Source organism: Papio anubis, chromosome 17 (assembly GCF_008728515.1).
Source record: "Papio anubis isolate 15944 chromosome 17, Panubis1.0, whole genome shotgun sequence".
Classification (NCBI taxonomy): domain Eukaryota; kingdom Metazoa; phylum Chordata; class Mammalia; order Primates; family Cercopithecidae; genus Papio; species Papio anubis.
In genome coordinates, this window is record NC_044992.1 from 5,447,700 (window position 1) to 5,475,395 (window position 27,696).

The following is a 27,696-nucleotide window of genomic DNA, read 5'->3' on the forward strand; positions in this document are numbered from 1 at the left end:
TCTTTTTTTTTTTTTAATTTTGAGATGGAGTTTCACTCTTGTTGCCCAGGCTGGAGTGCAATGGCATGATCTTGGTTCACTGCAACCTCTGCCTTCTGGGTTCAACAGATTCTCCTGCCTCAGCCTCCTGAGTAGCTGAGACTACAGGCATGTGCCACCACGCCTGGCTAATTTTTTGTATTTTTAGTAGAGACGGGGTTTCACCATGTTGGCCAGGCTGGTCTCGAACTCCCAACCTCAGGTGAACCACCTGCCTTGGCCTCCCAAAGTGCTGGGATTACAGGAGTGAGCCACTGCACCTGGCTCCAAGATCTTAATATTAGTAAAAATTGCTGTGTGTGTGTGTGTGCACATGCATGTGCATGCATGTGAAGTGGTAAGCCAAAGACAAATGTAGTGAATGTCTGGTTATGGCCCACCCAATATCCTCCTCCCTTCTTCTGTCAACAGCATTTGGGGGAAATTGCCCATCCCCAACTCTACATTCTCCTGAGGGAGCTGCCAATCACAGTCCAGGACAATAACTAACCCTCTTTACCTTCATGCTCAATGATCTGAAGACTAAGACACCATTGTCCAGGGCCCGGGGTGGCTGAGAGGTGTTGCTGTGTCCCAGAGGACTGGCTCTCCACTAAGATTAGACTGAATGACCCACACTGAGGCCAGGGATGCAGTAGGAACCTGGTGTCTCATTCAGAGGCAGCCAGCTTGGACGAAGCACAATTTATAATATTCTGTGTAAATATTTTATGCAGTTTCAGGTTACCTTCTAGAAATGAAGAAATCAAACCCTTTCTGAATCAAATGAAAGTCAGCTTTATTCTAAAGATTCATTTGAAATATTGGAAAATTCCCCAAGAAATGCACTTTCAGCCACTAAGGAAAACAGTATAATGGTTCATTGAAAAATTAAAAATAGAATTACCATGTGATCCACCGATTCCCCTTCTGGGTGTATGACTGAGAGCACTGCGAGTGGGGTCTCGAGGAGATATTTGCACACCCATGTTCATTGTGACGTTATTCACAATAGCCACAAGGTGGAAGTAACCTGTGTCCACTGACAGATGAATGGCTAAACAAAATAAGATATATGCATAAACTGGAATATTATTCAGCCATAAAGAGGAAAGAAATTTTGGCCGGGCGCGGTGACTCACGCCTGTAATCCCAGCACTTTGGGAGGCCGAGGCGGGTGGATCACCTGAGGTCAGGAGTTCGAGGCCAGCCTGGCTAACATGGTAAAACCCCATTTCTACTAAAAATACGAAAAATTAGCTGGGTGTGGTGGCGGGCGCCTGCAATCCCAGCTACTCGGGAGGCTGAGGCAGGAGAATCACTTGAACCTGGGAGATGGAGGTTGCAGTGAGCCAAGATCAAGCCACTGCACTCCGACTTGGGCAACAAGAGTGAAACTCCGTCTCAAAAAAAAAAAAGGAAAAAAAAAGGAAAAAAATTTTGACTCGTGCTATACAACATGGATGAAACTTGAGCATACCATGCTAAGTGAAATAAGCTATTCACAAAAGGACAAATACTGTATGATTCCACTTACATGCGGTCTCTAGAGTAGTTAAATTCAGAGACAAAAACTAGAAAGGTGGTTGTCAAAGGGGAGAGAGGATGGGGAGTGATTGTTTAATAGGTACAGAATTTCAATTTGGCAAGATGAAAAGCGTTCTGGAGACAGATGGTGGTGAGGGTGGCACAGCAGCGTGAATGTAGTTAATACCAGAGAACTGTACACTTAAAAATGGTCACAATGGTAAATTTTATGTTAGGTATATTCCACCGCTTTAAATAAATAAAAGAAATGGGCCAGGCGTGGTGGCTTATGCCTGTAATCCCAGCACTTTGGGAGGCCGAGGTGGGCAGATCACTTGAGGTTAGAAGTTTGAGACCAGCCTGGCCAACGTCGCAAAAACCCATCTCTACTAAAAATTGAAAAAATTATTCAGGCGTGGTGGCACATGCTTGTAATCCCAGCTACTAGGGAGGCTGAGGCAGGAGAATCACTTGAACCCGGGAGGTGGAGGTTGCAGTGACCTGAGGTGGTGCCATTGCACTCCAGCCTGGGCGACAAGAGCGAAACTCCATCTCAAAAAAACAAAACGAAAAAAGAGATGCAGTTTTGTAATTTTCAAAGACCTATGGTACTATGGACAGAAAGTTTGTAATGGGCAGAGGGACCTACATTAAGGGACAGATTTTCTAGGAAACTGGGATTGGCGGGAAGGTGTAATGTTGATGATGCTGAGTTGGTTTTAAACACCTTATGAAATCTGTGTATCGGGCTTAAGCTCTGATCCTGCTTAGTGAGGCTGATGTTTGCAGAGACCACTGGGCCATCTCCTGCTCTGTTCCTGCTCCAAATCACACATGCTGAAACTTTTGCCTGCCCAAAACGATGCTGGCATTCTTGGACCCACAGGGCTTTCTGCCTTGGCGGAGGCCTTTGGGGAGCAGGTGACACCATTCTATGTAACAGGGCTGCTTCCAGGCAGGGTGAGGCAGGGTAAGGTGGACTGCAGGCCATTGGGCTTTTGACCTGGCTGTGCCTGCATGGGCACTGTGGGAAGTGCCTGGGGAGCCACTCTGAGCAGCAGGAACCTGTTTTTCTCCCTTTACAGCATTTCTGGCTTGGTCTCTCACCTCCAGTGTGGGCTATTGTGGAAGCTGGACTTGAAGGACCAACTTGGCTATCAGCTTGCGGAGTGGCTGTACCAAGTCCTTTATTCCAGTGGGCCTTGCTTTCCTATTTATAAAATGGGAGAGAACAGTGAATCTAGTCTGGTGTGAATCGAAGCAGGGGCAGTGCGGATGGCGGGGAGAGGATGAAGAGCAGGAACCAGTGGAAGTAGAATTGGATGCGACTCTTAATTCACAAATGCAGGAATAAAAGGAATATTACAATTCTTAATTTTATTCTAAATCCACCTAAGTCTGACTGAGTCCATATCTCACCGAGAGGGTGGGAGAGTCAGCTTCATTCATCGACAGGCTCCTCCTCCTCCCCATTTCTTGGGCTCCATGAAGATTTCAGGAGTTTAAGGGGCACCTGGAAAATAGGCTAGGTGTTTAATTTCTAGGTCATTACGGGAATTGTCACAGAATCCTCATTTCCCAGTGTGGTCCCTGGAAGTCCAGCAGCTTTCTGATTCCCTTGGGGGCTGAGAATTTTTGCCATGGCTGGGAAATGTTAGCATCCAACTTTGCAAGTACAGCATGCGGGAGGAGGGGCAGGGGTGGAGGAGTCCTCTCCAGGACACACCTAGCACATGGGACACAGCTCCCAGCTACTCCAGAATCTCCAAGGGCTTTCCTATTTCCAGTCTGGTAGAAACCGGCCCCAAACCTCTTGTCACTTCCCAAAGCCATTCTTTCTTTCCCTGTCAGAAGTATCAAGCACAACCTCATCAAACAGTTGAGGATTTTACAAAAGTCTAGAAAGACCTTTGACTTCAGGCAGTTTCTGTATTCTGCCCAGCCAAAAAAAAAAAAAATAAACAAATAAAAAGTGTCTCTAAGACAGGGAATTGCACAAGAAGAAAAAGACAAGAAAGAAAAGAAAGAAAAGGATTAAGGGCCTGAAACTGGGATAGAGAGAAGAAATACAGAGAGAATGACACCAATTCATATGTCAGATAAGTTTTTTCCAGTCTGCATGAGCTCTTAGCAGATCGTGATCAGCATCACAAAAAGAGAGAGTAGTGTAGAAAATATCAGAGTACCTCCCACATAGCGAGGGTGTGGGTTGTTTGGTACATTGAGAGGAGTGTTCTGAGCTGGTCATAGTTGAAAAAGTTGATCCTGCCAGAGATGAAGGGGGTGGGGCAGGCATCTGTATTACAAACAGAACTCACAGGTGAATCTAATGTACCGCTCAGGCTGCGAACCTCTGGTTTAGACACTGATCAGACGACAGTGTGGGGAACCAAAATGTTGGTATTTTTAGCCTGCCTAAAGCCATTCAGCAAAAGACAGACTCTGATGGAGGTGGAGGCAGGTGGTGAGGGCAGATAATGAGTTCGAAGGGGGAATGTGTTTGTCAGAGCACAATGGAAATACGTGGAAAGCATTGCTCGCCCTCGAAACACCTGCAAAGGGCAGCTGTGCTGGATGCTGGGTGGGGAAGGAGCCATCGGGGAAGCTTTGACCTCCGAAGGGACAGGAAGAGCAGCCAAGAGAAGCCCCAGGACAGGTCTCTCTCGTTTCAGACGCAGGCGCAACAGCTGAATTCCGGGCTTGAGTTTCTCTCCTTGGTTTTGACAACCTACATTTCGGACATTTGAAACAGCACTGCCCGCTGTCATCCGCTCCCACCGCTCACCTGGAAGCTTATCTTTATTCCTGCACTGATTTCTCTCTGTCAGCTCATCATGAAGACAGATGCGTCGGGGCACTCAACACTGGGTGTTTTTTGCAGATGTTCCGCCTTGCGAGGCCTGACTGCTCCCTGGAGGGGCTGTATCTGGTTCAGATAAGATAAGAAGCTTCCTGATTCAGCGGAGAACAGCTGAAATCAGCAGCACCATCTTGACCGTGATTAGTGGGAAGGAGTTGGGGATGCGGGTGGAAGTGATTCACTTGGAAAAGGAACGATTATTTCTGAAGATGAGTTTGAACTTGCCGATGTGTCCACAGCTGGGGGTGTCGAGATGCCAGGGATAGATGGACTCCTTGCTCTTTGCAGAAGCTGAGTGCTTAGGGAGTCAGGAAAAGTTCACGTTCTGAAAATAGACCAGGTGTACTAACAGTGATTGCTTTATCCATTAGGGGTCTTTCCATTTCCAGTGACAGAAATTCCAGACCATACATATTCAGCTAACAAGCACACGTTTATTGTCATATAATCGCAGTGTCAGAGTTAGGCGTGGCCACGGGCTGAGCCCATTGTGGGTGGATTATGGCTCAGGGCCTCCCTGGCAGTCTTCGTGAGTGAGCTCAAGAAAGGCTGCATGGAGGTTGTGACTGTGAAAAATACAGACTGAGGATCCCAGTTTCAAATCCTGCCTTTGCCACTCATGAGCTGGCTGACGTGGGGGCAGGTCCTTTAGTTGCATTGACCCTCGGTTGTGTTTTCTATAAAATAGGGACAGTGCTGTTGACAGGATAAATGAGAGATGGCATGGAAAGCCCTCTGCACACAGCTGGAGCTCATTAAATGTTAGTAATTGTGGAGGATAATGGTTGTTTTCCTCTTCAGCACCCACACACCCCCTCCTGCCTGGTCTCCTGGCAACAGTTTCAATTCTGTTTATGCGTTGCCCCTCCCTCGGTCTCTGCATCATGTGCCAGGATGCAGCATACAACCCAGCCTAATACCAGTTAGTATGCTGCATTATCTGGGCCTTCGTGATTGACTCGTGGATGTCTCCTGACCGAAGCTTGTCCCATCAGAGAGAACATCATGATTTTGCTGTGAATGTCAGGACAAAGATGTGGAAGTATTTCCTCCAGCGTACTGGATTTGAGCCTAGAAGTATATGGCCCCAGGAGCTTCTGGTGGTCATTTTTCAGCCACAAGAGAAGTGCTCAAGTGAGAAAGAAATCCACACAGAGAGAAAAATGAAGACGTGATGAGAGAGACAGAGCAGTTGCTGGTGACATAATTCAAACCCTTGATCAGCCCATGCCTGATGCTTGCTTCAGACTCTTTGGTTATATGGCAATCAATTTTCTTTTTTGTCTTAATGAGTTTATTCTGGATTGTCTGTCACTTACAACTGAAAACAATAAACTTGATTGGAGATCCGTTTCCTGGAAGCATAAAAGAGATTCTTCAAAAAGCCCAAGCTTCTTTTCCTCAGTCCTATTTGGCAGCTAAGAAATTAGGTCCCAATTGTTGCATGTGACTAATTCCTTCCTTCTGTGCATGAGGCTTCTTGTACCTTGTGTAGGTTTGCTAAAAGTAAAAGAAATTGTTCCAACCACCTGTCACTTCAAGAAGAGATGAATTACCTTTAACTAAAAGAACCTCTGCTACCACAGGAAAATTACATTTATGAGCCATACGGAGGGTCCTAGCTGCTTGGCTGCCATCCCAGGTCACCCTGTCATCACATCCTTGGAATGAACAAGGTTTTCTTTGTGGCCATTGCCATCCAGGCATCCTGGATCCCTCTGAAGCGCAGGCAGGAAAGAGGCTCAGAGGCTGCAAGGTACTGGCCTTGGTCCTTGGTGTTGCATCTGACCCGGTCTAATTGTGGCTTGGTTTGATGGTTTCTGGGTACGAGAGGCTGACATTCAAGATGATCCCTTGCTACTCGGCCATTGTTCAGTCTAAAGAAGATACCCCTTTGCTCTTCCAAAATGTAGAGGGAGGCTGTGCCCCCAGCCACCTGCTGGACTGCAAGCATACAAGAAAGATTGGGCTTGATTGCCACCCAAGTTGCATGTCTGACGGGCATCACAAATGGAATGGAAATGAGGGCACTACTCGGGAATGGAGATAAGCAAGGACGGTCCATGGGCGTTTAGGGTAACAGCAGTCTCTTCCCTTTTGTCTCTGAGAAACTGCCCTTTACGTTGTTAGGGCTAAGAAGCAGAGCTGTTGTTCTGCCTGCAGAGACCCACTGCTTAAGGCCAAAGGAAGGATGGAAGTGCTCTGCTGGCCATTCCGAAGGCTAGGACCAGGTGTGTGTGAGCAGGTATGTGGGATGTTCACAGTGTGCACTGGGAAAGTGTTTTGGGATTGTTACTCTATCTTATTAGAAATCACTATGTGGGGCCGGGCGCGGTGGCTCACACCTGTAATCCCAGCACTTTGGGAGACCGAGGCAGGCAGATCATGAGATCAGGAGATGGAGACCATCCTGGCTAACATGGTGAAACCCCTTCTCTACTAAAAATACAAAAAATTAGCTGGGCATGGTGGCGGGCGCCTGTAGTCCCAGCTACTCAGGAGGCTGAGGCAGGAGAATGGCGTGAACCTGGGAGGCGGAGCTTGCAGTGAGCCGAGATAGCACCACTGCACTACAGACGGGGTGACAGAGTGAGACTCTGTCTCAAAAAAAAAAAAAAAGAAAAGAAAGAAATAACTGTGGGCCGGGCATGGTGGCTCAGATCTGTAATCCCAGCACTTTGGGAGGCCGAGGCGGACGGATCACAATGTCAGGAGATCAAGACAATCCTGACTAACACAGTGAAAACCTGTCTGTACTAAAAATACAAAAAAATTCGCCGGACGTGGTGGCACGTGCCTGTAGTCCCAGCTGCTCAGGAGGCTGAGGCAGGAGAATCGCTTGACCTGGGTGGCAGAGGTTGCAGGGAGCCGAGATTGCGCCACTGCACTCCAGCCTGGGCTACAGAGCCAGACTCTGTCTCAAAAAAAAAAAAAAAAGAAAGAAATCACTAGTTGAAACTTCACTCCCTTATATCAGAACATGTGGGTTCATGTCCTTATTTTGGGGGGTGCTAAAAACAAAGATAACTTAGACATGTGAGAGTTATGTTCTGGCCTTCCACACATTTTCCCCTCGCTGCTGTTCAAATTATTGTGGGTCTTGATGGGTCCATATGTCTGTAGCACAGTCAGGTCTCTGCAGGTTAGGAAACATGCAGGGCTCAGCTTCCCAAATGGATTATTTATTCCATAATTTGCATAATGAGGTAATTTTTTTATTATTAAGTATTGTATTTTTGTCCTTAGTAATTGATATGGTTTGGCTGTGTCCCCACCCAAATCTCCTCTTGAATTCCCACATGTTGTGGGAGGGACCCGGTGGGAGGTAATTGAATCATGGGGGCAAGTCTTTCCATGCTGTTCTCATAATAGTGAATAAGTCTCACAAGATCTCATGGTTTTAAAAATAGGGGTTCCTCCGCACAAGCTGTCTCTCTCTTTACCTGCTGCCATCCATGTAAGACATGCCTTGCTTCTCCTTGCCTTCCAACATGATTGTGAGGCTTTCCCAGCCACATGAAACTGTAAGTCCAGTTAAACCTCTTTCTTTTTTGAGAAGGAGTCTGGCTCTATGTAGCCCCAGACTGGAAATACAGTGGCAGTCAGCTCACTGCAAAGCAAAGCGCTGGGGTGCCATGTTCTCCTGCCTCAGCCTCCAGAGTAGCTGGGAACCTGAGGCGCCGCCACCTCGCCCGGCTAGTTTTTGCAGCATTTTTTAGTAGAGAGCGGGGTTTCCGCAGTGTTAGCCAAGGATGGTCTGCGATCTCCTGACCTACGTGATCAGCCAAGTCTCGGCCTCCCAAAGTGCTTAGGATTACAGAGCGGAGCACAGCGCCGGCCAAACCACTCTTTCTTTGGTAGTGCAGTCTCGGTATGTCTTTATCCAGCAGCGGTGAATTGGTGCCGTGGAACACGGACATGAATTGTCTCAGAGTTTGTGTATTAAGACAGCCAGGCCTAATTAAGGTCAAGCCAGGTTTGTATGGAAGGGGTTCCTCTTCTTCAATCAGGCTAAGTGCAGGAGGGAAAGGAGGGTTTGAGCCTCAGAGGCACGCCGGAAGTGAGGAGAAAAGAAGAGAAATAGCTGTCCTGGAGAAGGTGGAAGAGAGGATGGAAGGAGCAAGGAGATCACATGCCAGAGTCTTTGTGCCCTTTCATGGACATGTACCTAACCTGACAATGCTGAAGAAAGATTCATAGAGATTGGAGAGCTTAAGAAGATGAAACCGGGGGCACCATTTCCCTGGGCACTGTCAGAGGGGTGATTTAGTTCTGAAGGCATAGCCCAGTCTCTGGCTCAGAGACAGGCCACTGTAGACTAGGAAAGAAGGTATAGTTTTGGCTATGAGTGAGCCCTGATAGATGAGCCTGGGGAGGTGCCCTGGGCCCCCATGGCCTGTGAGTGCTGTGTGTGCTGTGCAGGGAACCAGAAGCTCAGGAGGTACAGAGGACACTCCAATGCATGGCATGAGGATGAAGGCCCAGAGTGTGCGTGGCTTGAACCCTGGATTCCAAGGAGGCGTCAACATGACCGCCATCCTCCCAGTGGATGAGACAATGTGGCTGGCCACTCTGTGACAGAGATCAAGACCAGAAGCCCCCTTATTTTCTCAGCCACAAGGGCACAAGAGCCCCCAGACACTCAGACACCATCTCAGAGAGAAGCAGAGGTAGAGGGAAGAAATCTGAGAGATGAAGATTGTATCTAAAAGGAACTGAGTTATTCAGAAGAGACCATCAAGCCATCAGAGACCAAGATACTATTGATTGTAAAGTTTAAGATTTGTCCTTTCCCCCCGATACCTCCTGTCCTTTGTTAGCTAGAGGGATGGAGGATGGTGAGGAAGATTAGATCAGTTGTAAAGAAAGAAATAAAGCTGCATTTTCTTGGCAATTCCCTTTGAATATTCCCCTTTAAAAGCATACTCCATGGTGCAAATGCCAGATGCTATGTTATGTCAATCCTGAGATAATATTATTAGTATTTAAATAATGTTAGTGTTTCTCAGTCACTCAGGAGGGTTGGAGCCAAGACATCAGGTGTGTCCACATTCCTGTCCTAGCACTCAGAGGTATGCTCCCAAGAGGTCATAAGAAGATAAAACCACTATATAAAATCCCAAATTGATGCTCTTCACATCTGCTTATGGGATATTGGTTGTTACGGTGGTTGCAAAGAGATTAAACTGGAAGGAAACTGTAAGAGAACTTACATACAAAACTCTTTGAAAATTTATTGCTTTTGAAATGCTGGTCTTGAATCATCATGTTACTTCCTTTCATGATAGCAGTGATCACTCTGAAGTCAACACAGTCACGGAGACCTCTGTTTTTACAACATTTTCTCAGAATTCCAGGCAACCATAGTCAGTCTGGAGGCCACTGGGGGACCCTAGTAATGATGACACTGTTTTTTTTTGTTTTGTTTTGTTTTGTTTTGAGACAGAGTTTTGCTCTTGCTGCCCAAGCTGGAGTGCAATGGCATGATATTGGCTCACTGCAACCTCTGCCTCCTGGGTTCAAGCGATTCTCCTGCCTCAGCTTCCTGAGTAGCTGGGATTATAGGTGCCCGTCACCATGCCTGGCTAATTTTTTGTATTTTTGGTAGAGACGGGGTTTCACCATATTGGCCAGCTGGTCTCAAACTCTACACCTGAGTTGATCCAGCTGCCTCAGCCTCCCAAAGTGCTGGGATTACAAGTGTAAGCCACCATGCCTGGCCACAATGACACTTTTGATACCAGTTCATACTTCCAAAGCTGCACTCATTCTTTTTGCATCAAACTGGGTGCCAATGGTTAGCTGCACTTGACAATTATTTACTGTGATTATAAATGGACAGGTGTTTTGACCATCAGCAATACTTAGCAGGTCAGGGGGATACTTTCTTAGTCTTTTGTCTCACATAATCCTCACATCAACTCTGGGATATGTGTTCCATTATCCTTATTTCACAGTTTAGAAAACTGAAGCTTAAACTTACTTAATTTATGTGTGATGGAGGCTGGATTTGAACTCAGGTGTATTAGTTATCTGTTGCTCAAAACTTAGCAGCTTAAGACAACAAATATGTTATCCTGTAGTTTCTGTGGGCCAGGAACTCAGGAATGGCTTAGGTTAGTTGTGGCTGAGGGTCTTTCATGAGGTTTCGATCAAGATGTTGGTTGGGGCTGCAGTCATCCGAAGGCTTGACTGGGACTATAGGATCTGCTTCCCAGATGGCTCACTCACATGGCTATTGACTGTAAGCCTCAGTTCCCCACTGACTGCTGGAAGGAGGGCTTCAGTTCCTTACCATAGGGTTGCTTGAGTATCCTTGTGACAGGGCAGCTGGCTTCCTTTAGAGTGAGTAATATAAGAGCGATAGCAAAGAAGAGGCTATAATGTCACTTAGGACCTTGTTTTGAAAGTTATACACCATCAGTTCTGCCATATTGTATTCATTCATTCATTCACTCATTCATATGTATGCAGCCCACATTCAAGGGGAAGGGATTTAGGCTGCGTTTTGAAGGGAGAAGTGTTGAAAAAAATTCATGGACCTATTTTAAAACCACCACACAAATTGTCTGACTTCAAAATCTGCATTCTTTTCAAAGATGCTATGCTTTTACTCACAGGTAGATATGCAGAGCGTCCACTACCTTTTCCTACACACATCCTACCTCTATACCCCACCCCTCAAGAAGCCTTTCTTCCTGTCCTGGGGCTGATGAGTCTCTGTGAAGACTGAGTCCCATTGCCTTATCGTCATTAGCATCACCCTTTACTGCTCTGGCTTCGATTTTATGCTATGCCTTCGATTTTACCAAAGATCACAGAAGTGTGAAATATGCTTCTGTGTGTATTGTCATACTGTCATAAAACTCTTAGCTTTATTTGTACCACAGTGATCTAGTGAACTGATCGTATTTTTCACATCTATAGCAGAAATGGCAAGGAGTTCACTCTGATCTCTCTGACCTTATGATGTTTCAAATAAAGGTAGAGAGCCTACAAGAAACCCCTGAAATGTTTCCTGAATCCTTCCACCCACACTTCCATCCTTCATTCTGCCCACTGCTCCCAGAGTTCTTTCTAAAATCCAGATATAATCAAGTCACATTTTGCCCCAAAACTTTTAATAACTCCCAATTTCTATAAGATGATTTCAACTCTGGCTTTGAGATCCTTCATCACCAGGCCCCTGCCTGCCTCTGCCTTCTTATCTCCTCATCACTCTCCAGGCAAACTGGACTATTTGCTATTCTGGGAATGTGTCTTGTTCTTTTAAGCCTCAGCCCCTTTGCATGTTCTGTTCATTCTTTCTGGAATGAGCTTCTCCCCTTTGAACAGTTGTCAAATTCCTTCAAAGTCCAGTTCAAACACTGCCTTCTCATGAAGTTCTTACATACCACTCACGCCTTTCTCTGCATGTTAGCCAAGAAAATAAATGCAGATGAAGGTGTCTACTTGAATCATGGCAGCTACCTGCTGGCTTAACTGGGTTAACACTAATTAAAATCACAGGACAGCTAAATTTAATTTTTGACACTTGATAAATGCCAAACATCAATGGATTTTTCATTAACATACCGAATAGCAGTGTCTTCAAGTCAATGTTGTGAAGACACTTTCCTAATTTCTTTGAGGTGGTTAATCTTCTGTGCAGACATCAGAAAGGATTGCATTTCCTGACTCTTTTGGCTCTTGTCATGTCAGTTGTGTAAAATGATTTGAAAAGAGCTGATTACCACGGACCGTGACATCCATTTCACCTTTATCAGGAAATACATAAATGAGATAGTGCAGGTGTTGTGGGCAGGGGTAGGTCACTCTCCTCCCCTGCACCCTTCTCTTCTGAGCAGATCCAGAAGGAAGTGTTTGTCTTGGGTGTTGGACCCTGTTCCAGTTCCATGATCATATTTATGTTGCTTCTGAGTTTCCAAAACGATGTATGTTGAATTTGTCAGGTCATATTTTTGCAGCAATAAAGGGTGGTCTTGTTGAAGTCAACTCAATCCCAATGGGTCTTATATTTATGACATTCCAGACTGAGGATAACATGTGGAAAGAAGCCCACAAAGTAATAAGAAACAAAGAATCCTGAATATGAAAAACCACCCTGATGCTGATTCTGGTTGCCTCTCCTTGCCACGGTCCTTCCTGGACGGGAGTTCAGCCAGCAGATGCACATTATATTGGATGCTTCCTCTAAAGAGGCAGGAGGAGTACGTGGGAATACGGGAGGCACTCAGAAAGTGAGTGTTCACACACAGAAAGAAAAGCAATCAAGGCATCAGCAGCCCTGTTCAGAGCAAGCCAAGCAGGGAAGGCATAAACCTGAGGGTGGCTTGGGGTTATGTTAACAGATGGTGGAGAGAAGGCAGAATGCTTCACCTCCCATTTGGCTCCTGTCACCCGACTGAGAAGACTAATCTTCTCCTGTAAAAGGATAGCGCAATCACTTTATTCAGAGGAAATTGCAGGATGGGATGTGAGAGGCGTTTGGACAAGAGCCTAATCTCTGGGTGTTTTGCTGAAGGATAGGTAATTTAAAGTTCTGCAGGCAGCAAAGGGTTAATCCAGTTTTTGTCCAAGAGCAGGGAGTTAGAGTACAGAGTGCTTATTGTTGTTACCGTATTCATTCATTCGTTCTGCAAACCTTTTTTTTTTTTTGGTCTGTATGATCCCAGGGTGTTGTACTGGGGAGGCTGACCTGGATTCAAATATCTGCTGCAATGTATTATTATCTGTAGACAAGTCACAACGCCTCTCTGTTATTGTTAAAGACCTTTGCATTTCAAGGAACTGAGACTCAGTCAAGCTGACTCAGGAAGAGGAGTGAGTCGGTCAAGAAAACAGAATCCACAGTAGGTATTTCATTCTTTTTTTTTTTTTTTTTCTGTCTTTGCTACTTGAATCAGAACAGTAGGTATTTCAAACAGAGGGGATTTAATGTAGGAAGTTGGTTACATGCATGTGGAAAAATTGAAAAAAGTAAAAAGGGAGATACTGAGATAGGGAGATACTGAGGTAGCTTGGAGATCAGTAACTGCAGGAAGCAGTGACCTCCCGAGTGCTGGAGAAACAAACGGGAGGAAGTGGCATTGCCAGAAGCTAGAAGCTTGGAGAAGGGTGGCTGAGAAGGTGGATTTACATCCACTAGCTCCACTGCTTGCCATCAATAGTCTTAGTCCTTCAGTTACATTGTGAGCAGAGGTAATTTCAGATAGTATGACAAATAGAGTGATGGGACATAGGGTTATGAGGGTTGAGGTGAGGCCAGGGGTTGGGAGGCTTTCATGGCGGAGCTTGGAGAGGACGGCTGAATTTGGATCATTCATGAGTTGACAATAAACTCAAGAAGGGCAAGAGCAAGGCAGGATAAGAATTAGACGACCATTACGATAATCCAAGTGTATAGGTTTTGTATTGCCACATAATAAATCACCACACACTTAGCGGCATAAAACAACATGTTTATGATCTCACAGTGTCCATGGCTCAGGATTCTGGATGTGGCCCAACTGGGACTGATGCTTCGGATCTCACAATGCTTTGGTCAAGGTGTCGGCTGGGGCTAGGGTCTCATCTGAGGCTGGGGATCTCTGTCAGCCACAGATCCCACCCACGCTCACATGGAGCGGGAGTGTGCACGCTGGGGGCAGGAATCTGAAGCCAAAGCCGTATTAGAATTCTGCCTACCGCACCAGGCAATAGATGATGCTGGCTTGAACTCAAAGTGGAGGCATGGAGATGGGAGAAGTGGTTGCATTCAAAATATAATTTTAAAGTCCTGGCTCACAGGACTGCCTTTGGAGAGGGAGGGGACTCCAACTCTAATAATCTATGCGGGGTGGAGGGTACTTTCAATGAAGTGGGGTCCTCCTGGCAGGGGAGCAACCTGCCCAAGGGATGCATCGTGTCACTTGGGGGCATGAGTGCTTCAGATAAAAGGACCCCAGACAGGGGGATGGGGCTCCAAAGAATGCATAAAAGCACCTGCAGGTGAAGGTCAGCTCTAATTAACTGCCAGGCTCAGATGGCGGCAAGCCACCCAGCTCAAAAAGAGCTGTTTTACTCCTTACTGCTCCCCCCACCACAATTTTCACTCTAGCAGGGTTCGAAACAGCGGCTAGCAAGTAGGGGGAGGAGCAGAGTAGAGCAGAGGGAGAGTTGGAGATGACCATGTCCCTTTCTCAAAGACAGGGGCTCCAGACACAAGTCTAGGTGTGAAGGAAAGGGAGAAGTCTTTGAGTAGAGATTAAAGTACTAATTAATAGTTTGGGCTGGACACATTCATATGATTGAATCTAATAGTGTTTTGTGATTGAAAATGACCATAGGACTGCCCCTTGCCTGAGAGTGTACAGAAAAGTTTAGTCTGAGTTTCTATCCAGGGACAGGTGAGGATGACCACTACTGAATACATGGTTTTTTTTCTTTCTGAGACAGAGTTTCACTCTTGTTGCCCAGGCTGGAGTACAATGGTGCCATCTCAACTCACTGTAACCTCTGCCTCCTGAGTTCAAGGGATTCTCCTGCCTCAGCCTCCCAAGTAGCTGGGATTACAGGCATGCGCCACCACGCTTAGCTAATTTTTGTATTTTTTAGTAAAGATGGGGTTTCACCATGTTGGCCAGGCTGGTCTCAAACTCCTACCTCAGGTGATCTGCCTGACTTGACCTCTCAAAGGGCTGGGATTACAGGCGTGAGCCACTGCACCCAGCCTGAATGCATTTTAAAGGTGCATGGTTATCAAAAAATTAAGTTGCATCTTGATCACCTCTTCTATACTGTGCTTGTTCAATAGATGGGTTATGCAAAAGTCTGGGTGAAGAATTTTCTTGACAGAGTGACCATCAAATGCAAGGGCGTTGGGTGGGCATGATGTTGATATCTCTGAGGGACCACAGTAGAGTAAGAGGAGGGTAAAAGGAGTGAAGCTGGTGGGTGTGGTGGCTGACGCGTGTAATCCCAGCACTTTGGGAGGCCGAGGTGGGTGGATCACCTGAGGTCAGGAGTTTGAGACCAGCCTGACTAATATGATGAACACCCCCCCACCGTCTCTACTAAAAATGCAAAAAATTAGCTGGGTGTGGTGGCACACACCTGTAGTCCCAGCTACTTGGGAGGCTGAGACAGGAGAATTGCTTGAACCTGGGGGGGCAGAAGTTGCAGTGAGCCAAGATCGTGCCATTGCACTCCAGCCTGGGCAACAAGAGTAAAACTCTGTCTCCAAAAACAAAACAAAACAAACAAACAACAACAACAACAAAAAACAAGGGGCTGAAGCCAAAGAGGTGGTAGGGGCCATCTCAGGCAGGAGCCAGCAGATCATGGTGAAGAGTGGATTTTCTTCTAATTGTACCGAGAGGTCATTGGAAGGTGTAAAGCAGGGGAGTGACAAGGTCTAACTTACATGCCAGGTACTGTGCTGCCAGTTGGAATTCTTTCCCCACTTTTATGGTTGTACTTCAACCTGTTGGGATCGTCCATGGAGTTTTACAGCCATCCTTTGAGGAGAGAGGTCCCAACTACCCCAAAACCCCACAAACCCCTTCTATTTACCCAAGCTCACTAATATACTAGTTAATGAGAGTAAGCCTGATCTCCCCAGCTGGTGGGCATCGTACAAGGATAGGTGCATAAGTTAGAAGCAGCTGCACGAGGGTGAGACAGGAGGAATCTAGGTCTCCTTGATGTGATGTGACATCAGTTTTTCTCCATGCTGAGTGACGCCTAGCAGATCCAATCAAATCCTCTCTTTGGGGAGGCTTAATGTGGGCTGAACAATGACTAGGCAGCTTGCTTGACCAGAGATCCTGAGGTCACCAGATACACACATCCCTGGCTTGTGATAACTGGGACCCGATGCACTCTGGGCTACTTTCCTGCAGGATCACAGTGTTTCTTGAGTGACCCACATCATACCTGAGGGCTCTCTGTTCTCTGAGGCTGGGGGGAGATAGCAGAAGGATTGGGCCCAACTCTTCCATTGTTAGGAATTTCTCTTTGTAGGTGTGGTGGAGTGTCTTATTTTCTCAAGGGCAAATTACAATTCCAATTGAAAGCCCAGCCTCATTGCCATCTTACCTCCTATTTCTGTCCTCTGTCTTTTGCTTACCACTGATAAAACATGAAGTTCTGTGCCTTTTCCAGAATTTCTCCACCCCTTAGAAAGCACCTCCACACGCAAGGTATGGTGAATGTAGCGCATTTTGTTGAGTGTGGGGTTGGCAGATGAAGCCCACGGTACTATCACTTGGCTTCATGCATATCTCAACTTCTGCTTTCTCAAGTCTCCTTGCCTGGCACTACCCCTTCTCTAAATCCAGTTCTCCTCTCCCACTTTATCATGCACAAAATGTAACTCTCTACCTTCTACTCAGCTTTCCTTTATTGTCTAAGGCTCACTAGTGTCTCTACTATCACAGACTCTAGTGGAAGAGAACAGCATGGAACTTTATTATTCCATTATCTTTTAGAAGTTAGAGGTGGCTGAAGTTAGTTTGGTTTTAAACTATATTACCTCCTTTCATTATAATAACTTTCTATTTCTTTTTTTTTTTTCAGACGGAGTCTCACTCTGTTGCCCAGGCTGGAGTGCAGTGGTGTGATCTCAGCTCACTGCAACCTCCGCCTCCTGGGTTCAGGTGATTCTCCTGTCTCAGCCTCCTGAGTAGCTGGGGTTACAGGCATGCACCACCATGCTTGGCTAACTTTTCGTAGTTTTAGTAGAGACAGGGTCTCACCATGTTGACTAGCCTGGTCTTGAACTCCTTACCTCAGGTGATCTGCCCACCTCGGCCTTCCAAAGTGCTGGGATTACAGGTGTGAGCCACTGTGCCCGGCCCTCTATTTCTAAAAGTAATAGCTCTTCCTGGCCAACTTAAGAATGAACACAACGTGTCAGGGTACTGAGGTTCAGATAATGTGGCAGGTTGTATTTTCTGAAGATAGCCACAAAGATATCTCCCATTTCACATGCTCTTCTAGACCTTGCCACTTCCCGAGCAAGAGGCAGGATCTATATCTCCTCTCATTGAAGCTGAGTGGCCCTTGGTGACTGCCTCAACCAACAGAGGATGGCAGAGTGGTGCTATGTGATTTTAGAGGCTAGGTCATACAGATGCATGCACTCCCTGCTTGTTCTCCTGGTATGTTCATTCATGGAACTCACTCACCATGAGGAAGCCCAAGCAAGGCATGCAAAGGCCTGCAGGATGAGCAACTGAGGCTCCTGGCCCATAGCCCTGCTGAACTCTCAGCCATCCATCAGCCAGCAACCACTTGCCAGCCATTGAAATAAATTCCCATCCTTCATCTATAAGGGGCAGAGATGAGCCATCCCTGCTGAGCCCTGCCCTGATTGCAGATTCATGAGCTAAACTGTTACTGTTTTAAGCCGTTTGAGGTAGTTTGAAAAACAGCAATGGATAACTGATACAAATAAGTAAGGTAACTTGTGCAAGATCATAAAGTGTAATTTCCAGAGCTAGCACTCAAACCAATAATGTCTTTCTGGCCCCAAGTCTGTGCTCTTACCACTGTGCCTAATAATAAAATGTTCAGCCCAGTGCCTGGAACAAAGTAAATGATCAATAAAACATTTCCTTCCGTCTCTCCTTTTTCTCTTAGGGTCTCATAGTAGAACATGTTTCTCTGACCCAGTCAGTCTTGCCAGGGGTGGCCACATTCCAGCAGAAATGCTTCCACTTGCAAAACCCACCTAATCTTAGGTGAGGCTGCATCTTCTTGAGTGTGGGGATTAGCCCAAGTCAAACAGTGCTGCTTCTTTACCTCGGTATTATTGAACTAGAAAAGCATTTGCCAACATGCACTTGGTCTCTGGCTGCCCCTGAGGCTCAAGAAGGAAGCCCTGCCCTCTGAAGACACATCCAGGCATTCATATCAGCAGTCGGAGGAGAGCTGAATTCCAGGCCATGCTGGTGTGGTTGAGCAATGAAGATTCCCCAAAGGGGGCTCAAGTTGCTTCTTAGCCTACATGGGAGTTTCAAACAAAGGATTTTCTTCCTCCTCTTCCTATAGGGTTCACTGAGATAGGATGACATTTAATAACAGCAGAATGAGAGTTAGGATCTAAAACGATGCTCATGGGCAGGCGTGACCTACTGGGGCCGTTCAGAGCGTCTTTCTTCTGAGAGCTCACTCTCCGGATCTTTCTCTGTTGCCCTAATTTTGCTTTCAGGGGCTTGGTGAGGACAATGTGCCAAGTGGATGAATTGGATGGACCCAGGAGGTGGGCACTCTCTCCCACTCTAACTGGCCACCTCATCCCCAGCAGTTACAAACCGGCCCTTAGCAGGTCACCTCCCTAAACTTCAGCATATGCCTTTAGCCTGGGCACCATGCATGTGAGGCATTAACAAATTCATTTATTCATTTGCTTATGTATCTGCATGTCTACCCATCAATTTATCCATCTATTTGCTGAGGACAATATAGGATCTTGGCTTAGGTAATGGGCTTGGGATCTGTATTGTCTCGGTTCTGATCCTGCCTTTGCCACCTTTTAGTTAGTGATCTTCACCTTTCTATGCCTCAGATTCTCCTCTATGAAGTGGCGGAATACAGTACTAACACCTGCCTTGTAGAATTTTTATGAAAATTAAATACATTATTATGTAAAGCACTTGCCCTGGCACCTGGTTAAGTACTCCGCACATGTTACAGTGTAGTTATTGTCGCTGCTGTTGGAGTGCGTTCGGGTCTGTGTGAGTGTTGGGGGAAGCAGAGCAGATGGTCTTCATAAGTTTTAAGCAAAGGTGCTAAGAAAACACAAAGTTTACTTTTCTACTTCCAGGTGGCTTAAATTCCCAAGGAAAACAAGATACTGCCTTCTTGGCTGTTTGTTGTTGTTGTTGTTGTTGTTTTTGTTTTTTTGTTTGTTTGTTTTTTGGGATAGGGTCTTGCTCTGTCACCCAGGCTGCGGTGCAGTGGTGTGATCTCAACTCACTGCAGCCTCTGCCTTCTGGGTTCAAGCAATTCTTCTGCCTCAGCCTCCCAAGTAGCTGGGATTACAGGTGCACACCACCACACTCAGCTAATTTTTGTTTTTTTTTTTTTTTTTTTTTTAAGCAGAGGTGAGTCTTTGCCTTGTTGGCCAGGTTGGTCTCAAACTCCTGACCTCAGGTGGTCCTCCCGCCTTGGCCTTCCAAAGTGCTGGGATTATAGGTGTGAGCCACTGCCCCTGGCTGAGGCTGTTTTAAGATGGGTTAATGATGTGTCATGTGCCAGATCCGTGTGCTCATAAACATTATATCATTTCTTTAATCCCCCAAATTCCTTTGAGGTAAGGTAGGAATATTCTCACTTCAGAGAGGAAGAGAGAGGTGCTACTTTTCCAGTTTCCTGGCTGAAGGTGAGAATCACACCCGGATCTGTGTGGTTTGCAGGAAGGGCTGCATCCATCCCACCCTGGGCTCCTCCCCAGTGCGATCCTGGGACTGCCTGAGAGGCAGCAAAGCCAGCTCACATTCTGGGACACCTCACAAGGCGCCAAACTCCACTGGCTTGATAACAGCTCCGAAGCCACTGTGAAGCCACTTGGTCTCCAGGGTAGCAGGGTACTTTCCAACCAGCACCTTCCTCCTGTGAATCCAAGCGGCAGGGCTAAGGAAAACTGCGGGTTTGATTAGCTTTCAAGAACACACTTTATATCATTTCCTCTCCTCATTTGAACTATAAAAAGGAGCTTTCTAGTTTGAATAGCAACTTCAACTTTCTGCCTTATTCTGTAAGAAAGGAAAGCATTCAGTTAGAAATGGGGGTGATTTCATCAGCACTTTTCAATTTCAAATGAGTTTGCAAAAGCTGGTGGCTTCCTTTGGTGGTCAGGCTGTGTTTGGTGTCCAGGAGCTGTAAAAGTTGGGTCAGACTGGCTCACAGGGGACAAACGTGTGGGGGGCGGGGAATAGCACAAGGAGAATTTTCTGCTTTTGGAGAGGAGAGACTGATGGACAGAAATGAGCAGAGCCTCTGGGTTGTGGACCAGTTTCTTTTCTTTTTCTTTCTTTTTTTTTTTTTTTGAGATGGAGTCTCATTCAGTCACCCAGGCTGGAGTGCAGTGGCACGATCTTGGCTCACTCCAACCTCCACCTCCCAGGTTCAAGCGATTCTCCTGCCTCAGCCTCACAAGTAGCTGGGGTTACAGGTGCCTGCCACCATGCCTGGCTAATTTTTGCATTTTTAGTAGAGACAGGGTTTTGCCATGTTGGCCAGGCTGGTTTCGAACTCCTGACCTCAGACGGTCCGCCTGCCTTGGCCTCCCAAAGTGCTGGGATTACAGGCATGAGCCACTGTGCCTGGCCTAGGTGCCACTTTCTGAATCTTCTGCCCTTCATGAGTGAGTCGTGTCAAGGTGGCCTCTTAACCTGGCGCTAGGCTGAGCAGATGCACCTCATCAAAGATGAGTTTGGGAAGCTGAATATCAGCTTTAGAATGCAAGTTTTTTTTTTGTTTCTTCTGCTATAGTGAAGTTGTCCCTGGTGAGGTCAGAGAGAGAAAGAAAGGTCACTGATGTGGTCAGATTTCTTAGAGCAGAACCAAGTGTGTTTTGTTTTGTTTTGTTTTGAGACAGAGTTTCGCTCTTGTTGCCCAAGCTGGAATGCAATGGCATGATCTTGGCTCACCGCAACCTCTGCCTCCTGAGTTCAAGCGATTCTCCTGCCTCAGCCTCCCCAGAAGCTGGGATTACAGGCATGAGCCACTACGCCAGCTAATTTTGTATTTTTATTAGAGACAGGGTTTCTCCATGTTGGTCAGGCTGGTCTTGAACTCCTGACCCCAGGTGATTGGCCAGCCTCGGCCTCCCAAATTGCTGGGATTACAGGCATGAACCACCACGTCCGGCCCAAGCAGAGCCAAGTTTAAAGATCCAAACCAGGGCTTAGCAAATTCTGTAACAGGTCAGAGAGTAAATGTTTTTGGCTTTGCAGGCCAGACCGCATCTGTGGCAACTGCTCAGTTCTGCCACTGTAGCATGAAAGCAGCTGTAGATAATATGTAAATGAATGAGCATGGCTGTGTTACAGTACGTTTTTATTGGATACTTTATAAATACTGAAATTTGAATTTCATGTAATTTTCACATCACGAAATATCACTCATCTTTTGATTTTTTTTTCCTCCAACCATTTAAAAATGTGAAAACCATCTCAATGGGTCATACAAAAGTAGGTGGTGGGCTGGATTTTATTCACAGGTAGTGGGTTTCAAGATCCCTGCTCTAAATGTCAAAGGAGCAACTGGTACCCTGGTGGGGGAACTGGCAACAGAAGGTCACCAGAGCAGCTTTCACAGGGGATGGGCAGGAGGTGCTCAGCGTAGTGGTGGAGGGTGGCTCCTATGCAGCCTCGCTGTGGGCATTTTCTCTTGAGAGAGTGGTGGGAGAGAGAAAGAGACAGAGACTGTTTTCTGAAATCAGACAGATGATTCTGCTCAAAACCATTTGCCGACGTTCCCTTGGGTGTCAGGAAATCTCTACATATTGGGAATGGGGGAATTTTTTTTTTTTTAAGTGCAATTTCTTTTTTTGCCAAAAGGCAACCCAGTCGTCAGGTGTCGGTTGCCCCTCCTATTACATGATCCTTTAAGATGTGAAGGACTTTATCCAGTCTATCATTGATGGGCATTTGGGTTGGTTCCAAGTCTTTGCTATGGTAAATAGTGCTGCAATAAACATATATGTACATGTGTCTTTATAGTAGAATGAGTTATAATCCTTTGGATATATACCCAGTAATGGGATTGCTGGGTCAAATAGTATTTCTGGCTCTAGATCTCTGGCACATATACACTATGGAATACCATGCAGCCATAAAAATAATGAGTTCATGTTCTTTGCAGGGACATGGATGAAGTTGGAAGCCATCATTCTCAGCAAACTAACACAGGAACAGAAAACCAAACACCGCATGTTCTCACTCATAAGTGGGAATTGAACAATGAGAACACATGGACCCAGGGAGGGGAACATTATATACCGGGGGCTGTTGGGGGTTGGGGAGCTAGGGAAGGGAGAGCATTAGGATAAATACCTAATGCATGCGGTGCTTAAAACCTAGATGATGCATTGACAAGTGCAGCAAACCACCATGGCGCATGTATACCTTTGTACCAAACCTGCACATTCTGCACATGTATCCCAGAACTTAGAATTTAAAAAAAAAAATTGTGAAGGACTGGGACTCCCACCACATGCCAGGGGAAATCCCAGTGCCCAGCTCCAAATCTCTGGGGATTCTTAAAGGGATCGTGTGTCTCCTACGTGCTTTTGGTTCTGCTTTCAGCCTTGACTCACTTACCATCCTATGCCACATCAGTTTGCAATGGGAATAGAGATTCCTTCCCCCATGTCTCCAGAATGTAGATCACCAGGAAGGGTTCAGTGTGGTAGGATTTGCTGAAAATTTGGAGTTAAAAATCCTTTGGCCCTGCTAGCCACCAGGATTTCCTTCTGGTCATCATCCTCCACAGTACCCTTCCTCACCCAAATCCTTCTTTCTGGAAGTTATTACATTCTACAGGGTAGCAGACAGGAACACAACACCCTATAATAAATAAAAAGTCAGGGTGGTCATTCCGTGAGAGGTGGCCAGCTGTGGGAGAGAACCACTGATTCTGCAAAGTGGTAAGAGGATTGGGAAGGCTTCCCAAAGGAGGGGATGTGAGAAGGCTGTTCACATGTGAGCAGGAAGTAGGAGGGGCATTGGAGGCAGAGGGGAAAATGAGCAGAAGCTGGTAGGACCCCGGGGGAGGAGTCTATCCTTATGAGTAGATTTTCATTGGTCTATTTATTAAACTCATCTTTTCTTTTCTTTCCCAAAAGAAAAGCTGCAGTAGGTTTCTAATCCTTGCTTCCTTGGACCATTGAAGTATTTTGAATCAATGTCCTTTAGACATTAATTTTCTTGAAATGCCAGAAACAATGAAATACAATATTTTTATTAAAATGTTAAACTATACATATTACAATATTTTACTTCTGTAGATTTGTAAATGAATGGTAAACATTTTCTGAATGAAGCACTAGAGTTGAACATCCATATGTGTTTCTGTAGTTCACACGTGCAAAAATAACTCTTTAGATAGACTCCCAAAAAGCAATATCTAGAAACAGTATTCATGTGGTAGATGTTTGTAGTAACCTCCCAACATCCACCTTTTTCTTTCTAGAAGCTGGATTTCTTTTGGGGGATCCATGTGGTTTGGGGGAAGTTGGCTACTCTGCCAGCTATGATTGGGGCCCATGACTGGTCTACACTTATCAATGGATCCCATCCTGCTGGTCACAGTTCAGGATGAGTGCCTGACTAGAGGTAGCCCAATCAGAGCAAATGGTACTCCTCTTGGGGATGTTGGGACAGTGACATCCTCTCTTCTTCTGAATGGGCCACCATGTGGATGAGAGACCCACCGGATTGCTGCAGCCCCAAGGGAAGCCAGCTTGAGGATGAAACTCAGCCCAGAACATGGCAGAGAAAACAGGACCAGAGTCCTGAGCCACCATGAACTACTGGATCAAACTGTGCCTGAAACCTGCCTACCTCTGGGATTTTCATTTTGATGGTACGATAAATTCTCTTTAATGTTTAACCAAGATGGAATTAGATTCCCATTCTGAACTTAGATGACTCTCAAGACTGGACTAGATTTATATCTACCCTTTTGTGGAGACTTGTGAGTTCCTGAACTCAGTTTGGGAACTCAGCTGATGGTGCCTACAGTATCCTAATCTTGGATTAATTACATCAGTAACAATCTAGATCCATTAAAATATATTTAGTGTTTGCATAAAAAGAGAGATTGGCAGTGCAGAAGAGAATCAAAGGCGTGGGGAAGGTTTTGCATCTGCTGTGTTGAGAATTCAGAAGAAAAGCTCCAACCAGCAGCAGCTGTGGTGTTTTTAGTGGAATTTGGAATTAGAACCAGGCAATTTTCCTGCTGGGCTGTGCCAGGCAAGGGTTGACAGGGAGGGTGTTGGAGCTGGCTTCATAAACCTCAGCTGGGTTAATGAGGGACATGGGTTTCAGGAAACCAACTCTTCAAGGGCCTGAAGAAAGTAGCAAATCCTTATTTTGCTTGTTTGTTTCATGATTCTAAAAGTAGTATGTGAGCATTGTGGAAATTTTAGAAAACGTAGAAAAGTACAACAAAGAAAGTAGCAAACATGAAAACTATTTCCCATATATGTGCTATCCCCACATATGCATAATGCTTCCCTATTATCAACATTGGTAGAGTGGTACATTTGCTACAATCGATGAGCCTATATTAACACATCATTATCACCTAAAGTCCATAGTTAGCATTTGGGTTAGCTCTTGGTGTACATTGTATGGGTTTGGACAAATTTATTTTGACACATATCCACCATTATAGTATCATACGGAGTAGTCTTACTGCCCTAAAAATCCTCTATGTTCAGTCTATTCATCCTCCATCCTCCCTAAAACCCGGCAACTGCTAATCTTTTTACTATCTCCATAGTTTTGCTTTTTTCGGAATGTCATATAGTCAGAATCATACAGTGTGAAGCCTTTTTCAGATTGACTTCTTTCACTTAGTTATATATATTTAAGTTTCCTCATATCTTTTCATAGCTTGATAGCTACTCGCTTTTTAGTGCTGAATATTTCTTTGTCTAAATATACTACCACAGTTTAGCCAGTCACCTACTGAAGGGCATCTTGGTTGCTTCCAAGTTTTGGCAATTACGAATAAAGCTACTACACACATTTATGTGCAGGTTTTTTTGTGGACATATGTTTTCAGTTCCTTTGAGTAAATACCAAGGAGTCTGATTGCTAGATCATATGGTAAGAGTATATTCAGTTTTTAAAGAAACCACCAATCTCTTTTCCAAAGTAGCTGTGCCGTTTTGCATTGACTACGAGTTCCTGTTGTTCCATAGCCTCATCAGCATTTGGTGTTGTCAGGGTTCTCGGTTTTGTGTAATGGTATATAATGGGTATGTAATGGTATCTAATAGGTGTGTAAATGGTATCTAATTGTTGCTTCAGTTTGCATTTCCCTTATGATGTAGGATGTGGAGCGTCTTTTCATATGCTTATTTTTCATCTGTATATCTTATTTTGTGATGTATCTATTAAGATCTTTGACCTGTTTTTAAATCAGATTGTTTTCTTATAGTTGAATTTTAAGAGCTCATATATTTTTGATAACCGTCCTTTATCAGATATATCTTTGGTAAATATTTTATCTCAGTCTGTGGCTTTTCCTTCTCTTAGAGTTTCTTTCACACAGCAGAAATGTTCAAGTTTAATGAAATCCAGCTTATTAATTCTTCCTTTCATGGTTTCTGCCTTTGATGTATCTAAAAATGTCATCCCCAACCCAAGATCATCTAGATTTTTCCTATGGTATTTTCTAAGAATGTTTTAGTTTTGTGTTTTATGTTTAGATCTATGATTCATTTTAGTTAATTTTCATAAAAGATGTGAGGTCTGTAGCTAGATTCATTTTTTTGTTTTTTGCGTGTGGATATTCAGTTGGTTCTGCACCATTTGTTGGAAAGGCTCCTTCCTCCATTGTACTGCCTTTGCCCCTTTATCAAAGATGAGTTGGCTATATTTACATGGGTCTATTTCTGGGCTCTCTATTCTGTTCCATTGGTCTATTTGTCTATTATTTCACTGATACCATACTGTTTTGCTACTGTAGTTTTTTTTTTTTTTTTTTTTTTGAGATGGAGTCTCGCTCACCCAGCCCAGGCTGGAGTGCAGTGGGCGGCGATCTCGGCTCACTGCAAGCTCCGCCTCGGGGTTCGCGCCATTCTCTGCCTCAGCCTCCTGAGTAGCTGGGACTACTGAAACAGCCGCCACCCGGCCGCCCGGCTAATTTTTGTATTTTTTAGTAGAGGCGAGGGGTTTTCACCGTGGTCTCAGATCTCCTGACCTTGCGAATCCGCCATACCAGGCCTCCCAAAGTGCTGGGATTACAGGCGTGAGCCACCGCGCCCGGCCACTACTGTAGTTTTACAGTATATCCTGAAGTCAGTCGTGTTAGTCCCCTAACCTTATTCTTTTTCAATCTTGTATGGACTATTCTGGTCCTTTTGCCTCTCCATATTAACCTTAGAATTAATTTGTTGTTATCCACAAAATGCTTGTCAGGATTTTGATTGGGATGGAATTGAATCTGTAGATCAAGTTGGGAAGAATGCTCATCTTGACAATATTGAGTCTATCTATCCATGAACGTGAGACATCTCTCCATTTACTTAGTTCTTTGATTTCTTTCATCAGTTTTGCAGTTTTCCTTATTTAGATCTTGTTCTCATTTTGTTAGATGTATACATAAGTATTTCACTTGGGGGATGCTAATGTAAATGGTGCTGTTTTTAATTTTATGTTCCACTTGTTTATAGCTAGTATGTAGGAAACTGATTGACTTTTATACATTAGCCTTTTATCCTGCAACTTTGCTATAATCTCTTATTAGTTCCAGGGGCTTTTTTTTGTCCATTCTTTTGGATTTTCTACATAGATAATCACATCATCTGCGTTAAAATACAGTTTTATTTCTTCTTTCACAATTCGTATACCTTTTGTTTTCTTGTTTTATTGCATTAGCTAGGCCTTCCCAGATGATGATAAAATGTAGTGGTGAGAGGGGACATTCTTGACTTGTTCCCGATCTTAATGGCAGGGCTTTGAGTTTCTCACCATTACGTATGATGTTACCTGTAGTTTTTTAAAAAATAAATATTTCCTATTAAGTTGAGGAAGTTCCCCTCTATTCCTAACTTACTGAGCTTTTTTTTTATTATGAATGGGTGTTGGGTTTTGTCAAGGGGTTGTTATGCATCTGTTGATGTGATCATGTGCTATTTCATTAGCTTATTGATGTTATGGATTGTATCTGTTGATTTTTCAAATGTCATACCAGCCTTGTGTAAACCTCACTTGGTTGTGGTATATGTTTATTTTTATACGTTGTTGGATTTGACTTGCTAACATTTGTTGACGATTTTGGCATCTATGTTCATGAGATATTGGTATGTAGTTTTCTTTTCTTGTAATGACTGTTTAATTTTGATATTAGTGTAATGCTGGTCTCATAGAATGCATTGGGAAGTAGTCTCTTTGCTTTTGTCTTGTGAAAGAGATTATAGCGAATTGGTGTAATTTCCTCCTCACATGTTTGGTAGAGTTCACCAGTGAATCAGTTGGGGCCTGATGCTTTCTGTTTTGGAAAGTTATTATTGATTTAACTTATTTAATAGACATAGGCCTATTCAGATTGTCTATTTCTTTTTGTGT

At 44.9% G+C, this 27,696-nt stretch overlaps 1 protein-coding gene across 2 annotated transcripts in view; it reads left to right on the forward strand.

Annotated features, from left to right (window-relative positions):
- WSCD1 (WSC domain containing 1) overlaps positions 1–27,696 on the forward strand; it is a 249,732-nt gene that overhangs the window by 64,120 nt on the left and 157,916 nt on the right. The window lies entirely within an intron of this gene.